The sequence below is a fragment of the Megalobrama amblycephala genome, linkage group LG9 (assembly GCF_018812025.1).
Source record: "Megalobrama amblycephala isolate DHTTF-2021 linkage group LG9, ASM1881202v1, whole genome shotgun sequence".
NCBI lineage: Eukaryota > Metazoa > Chordata > Actinopteri > Cypriniformes > Xenocyprididae > Megalobrama > Megalobrama amblycephala.
In genome coordinates, this window is record NC_063052.1 from 43,693,616 (window position 1) to 43,698,170 (window position 4,555).

General features: G+C 34.7%; 1 long non-coding RNA gene across 1 annotated transcript; it reads left to right on the top strand.

Annotated features, from left to right (window-relative positions):
* Window positions 1-771: 771 nt before the first annotated feature.
* LOC125274631 lies at window positions 772-3,846 on the top strand. Its single transcript, XR_007186304.1, has 3 exons — window positions 772-1,054; window positions 2,091-2,140; window positions 2,635-3,846. It is a non-coding gene; the product is annotated as an uncharacterized LOC125274631 (long non-coding RNA).
* The last annotated feature ends 709 nt before the right edge of the window (window positions 3,847-4,555 follow it).

Consider the following 4,555-nt stretch of genomic DNA (forward strand, 5'->3'; position numbering starts at 1 on the left):
AGAGCGATTTCAGTGTGTTTGTGTGTTTGTTTCACAATGAAACCGAGAGCCCAACCCTTACACCGCAGATCCTCAACATCAGTCAGTCACAGAAGAATCAGTGTGACTTTAAACTACAATATTGGCTTTTAATATGAATGTAATGTGAGGTGAATCCCCATCACAGCAGTGTTGCTCAAAAACACTCCTATAAAACACACTGAACACATTCATCCTCCTCAGAACTGAACCAGATCATGATCAGATGTGGAGATTTGACACCATTGTGATCATTTTAGCTTGTGTTCAGAGAGTTATCAAGGCATTGACTTTGATTAGAATGAAATGAATTAAAGGAAGTGCAGTCGGTCGTTGTTTATCAGCCGACGAAAGTGAATCCAGACGAACAGCATTGTTTGGTTCGACACTGATGGAACAGGTTTAGGAAATAAAATAAAATTACATCACTGAATAAGAGACACACATGTCTAAATATTCCTAAAGATGGTTTATTTCCTTGAAAGAGAAGGTCAGCAGATCCTGATGGTGAGGAGATATTCTTCCTCTCTTATAGCCTCGTCTCTCAGTGTTTTCTCTCGATGATGGTTTCTCATTCTTAGACTGGTTCATCTTCTGTCGTTGGGTGGAGGCCCTCCGGTCACGTCCCAACAGCCTTTACTCTCATATTCTGAATTCTTTAAATATATTAAATATTCCATTAAACCACACCTTTAAAGGGCGTGGCCTCAGCACACTATAAAGAGCTGCTCTAAAGCAAACACTTCTGAAGTCATGGCTCAAAAGCTTAAATAATTCAACTCGAATAAATCAACTCAACTCAAATAATTTGTATTGTAACAGCTTTAAGAGAAGAGAAGGGCAATTTATAGGACAATCTACCCGGGGCAGGAGCACCAACACTGATCCAGCAGCAGTGGAAACAGACTCGGCGGTTCTGTCATTTGAGAGCGATTGTACTGTAGGCCGGCATACGGCAGTCCAACATCAGAAAGACAAGTTACTTCAGAGTGTCTCCGGAGCTCCTGCCCCAGGCATTTCTGCGCTAACAGCCACGGTGAGTGACTCTGATCTGTTTGATTTAGTTTAAGATCCTAAAGTCACATTCTGCATATACAGCACAGATATGAACTTTAATAGTTGTGATTCATGAATGCTTTGGAGAACAGACCTAAGGTTCAAAAAATGAAAGTGTACAGTGTACTAGACTACTGGGCTTTTCACAGCTCTTATATATTGTTGTCCTATTGTTAGTTTAAGTGCTTCTATTGAAATGTTCAGTGAACGTAAGAAATGTGTTTTAAAATGTGTCACATTATGCACTGTGCATAAACAAACATGCATATAAATCATTTCAAATTAGTTGTTTATTTGTTCATCATTGAAGCAGTAAATGATACAGAGGAACAGTTCATCTAATGTTGTGTGAGATTACTTGTTTTTAAATGTTTCTATTATAGATGAACAAATATCCCACTATGAATGATGATTCTACTGTAGTAATGTAACTCTGCGGTTCCATCCTTTGAGAGAAACCATGATGACTCTTAATCTCATTGTAGAATCAAAGTTTGCCTTTTACGTCACTGCACTTAATATCTTCAGTCATTTCTCTTCTCCAGTAAATGTATCTTGATTTAAGAATGTTTAGATATTTGTGCTGGAAAACCAGACAGAAACACTGAGGAAGAACATCATACATCTAAACTTAAATAAACTATAAACTAAACTAAACTTAAATGTAATCCTAATGTCCGACAGAGATCTGATTCTTACTCCTATCTGAACCTGTATCATATAAACTGATATATTCATACAGTGTTTAATAGAGGAACATAACAGAAATTAAACATCAGAATAAATTTAGGAAATAATTTAGAAATAGACAGAAAAATCAGTGTTGCATCGAAATCTAAAAATCTAAAATAACACATGACATTTACTCTCGCCACAAATAAACGTTAATATACAATCTGTTGGGATATTGAGTTAGCTCCTACACTACTGTTAAATGTTTAGATAACATTCTGCTATGTTTGGGGATGATATAAATCATACTAACCATTGGCTCTGATTCCTCATTTCCAATATAGATGAAAAGAAAGAAAGTCAAGAAGAACACCAAGCGCTTTAAGGCCAGACGGTAAAAATCATTATTTGTAATTGTAATATGTATGACAGGACTAAACACACATCAGAGTAAATGACACATTTGATTTCATTTACCTCTAAACCACTAGAAGTTGATTCTGCGATAAGTTGATCTAATATTTAATGTTTTAATTGATGTAGCGGATGAGAATAGATCAGATTGCTGGAGGTGTTTTAAGATCAATGGCGGTTTTCAGTTTTGCTCAAGGCAAGATTTTCAGTAACTGTAGAATAATATGGTGTTTGGAGTAAAAAGTGCTCTTGTTGTTTCTCATATTGCTTTAATCAAATTAATTTCATCACTAATGGAATAAAAAGCCCTGCTCATGAAGTAAAGACCCCTCAATTACTTTAGTTTTATATGATTTTTAATCAAAACTGTGTTGTTGCATCAGTGTTTAATAAAGAGAAATATATATTGATTCTGTAATCACACACTAATTTTTATTATTATCACATCTAAAATCACTCTGAATGTTTTGTCAGATCGATGGAGAAGCCGCCATGGATCTACAGAGATGAAAATGACATCATCAGGAGCATCGATTTTAGCAAGAAGGAAATAGCTAGAATTACAATTGATTTAATGCATGATTCTTGTGATTATCTGTTTCCTATATATTCCCTTTTTCCTATAAATCAAAAAATATCTTCTAAGGTTTCAGGGTTCATAAAATATTTTAATATTGCTAAAAACAAATGTATCAATGAGTATGGTTTTGCTGTGATTGAACTAAAAGATGGACCGCCGATATTAATCGGACCCTTTAAGCCAGTTAATGTTTCTGAGAAAGTAGATCCTCCAGATATGGTTCACAGTGAAGATCAATGTATTCATGAAATAAAGAAAGAAATTAAAGGAAAAGAGAAAATGATAAAAGCTATATATATATTTACTAAATATAGTCCCTGCTTTTGTAGAAAATGTTTTTCTAAAAAAAAACGTGATTCTTGTATGATCCAGTTAGTTAATTTCTCTGAGGAAATGTTCAGTTTTAATATAGAGGTTGTCATCGCCTTCCAGGACTTTTATGGTGCATCAGGGAATATAGTTGAAGAGCTGAAGGTCCTGATGAATGATAAAGATCCTTTGATTAAAAAAACATGACTGGAGTTAAAAGAAAACATGAAAAAACAACACCGTAGATCAACATTTACATGTTTCCACAGAAACAAACATAAAATTACAACTAGGACTATTAAAACATATATTACAGATGAAATAAATATAATAATAATGAAAAAAAGAATTCTTTTTCTTTCTCATAATAACTTTAAAATTGAATTTCCCTCTCAGAAAATGACATTTCATGAGTTCAAGACATTTGGAGAAGAACAGGCAGATAAACTGAAAACACACCTGAAAAACCTGAATGTTAGCGAGGAAATTAGAGAAAAAGCTTGTTTGCTTTTTTATTCTAAGTGGTGTAAACTAGTGTATGAAGAATATGAAGAGTTTATCTATGAGAAGCTCAGTGATTACATTAACAGCTTTGCAGTTACATTCGCTTATGAAGATATAAAGGCCATCACAAAACACTTTCATCTGGAAAGAGTAAAGTAAACTGATACATATTTTCTGCATTTTTAGTTCAGTCTGTCTCTGACAATGATTCTCCATCTCATTGCCTGATAGAAAACACCTGCTCAATGTCATTCTCAACAAACACATTTATTCAATAAATCTATTTCCTTTCACATTGTCTCCTGTTTTCTCTGTTTTCTTGGCTGTAGGAGAGCAAATTTCAGCTTTCTTAACCTCAACTCTATCAGCCTGAATCTAGAGAGATCTTTCAGCCAGATAATCTGGACCAACATTGTGTTAGTATATAATAATAATAATAATAATAATAATAATAATATACCCAATATTACTCTAATTACATAACTACTCTAATTGAATGCTAGCATTGTCATTTTTATTTGTATATTTAAATGATCCTTCGGATACTGTGTAAAGGTCTTTGCACACTGAAGGCTTTTAAAGGCACACTGAGTCCAAAATTCTCGTATGCATTTTTTCGTATTCGTGATCCTAAAAATTTGTCAGGCACAGAGACCTTGCACACTGAGTCTGATGCGTATCAACGAATCTGTTGCAGAAAAGTTCTCAAAACAAAATACAAAATGGAGTCTTCAAGCAGTGAGCACGATAGTTGTCCTCTCTCTTCTTAAAAAGAGAAAAAGAAAGAGGAAATATTGGGTCCATCCAATCCCGAGATTGCATAGAGAGGAAGGAGAGTTCCCCATCAAGGAGCTGCGGGATTATCCGAGCGTTTCAAAGATTACTTCAGGATGTCAGTGGCTTTTCTAGCGATACTGGAGCAATCTGTCTTTATATTCTGTCTCTTTCCGCACGTTGTTTGTCATTCAGTGCTGCTGCTTTGTGCTGTAGACGACGTGGATC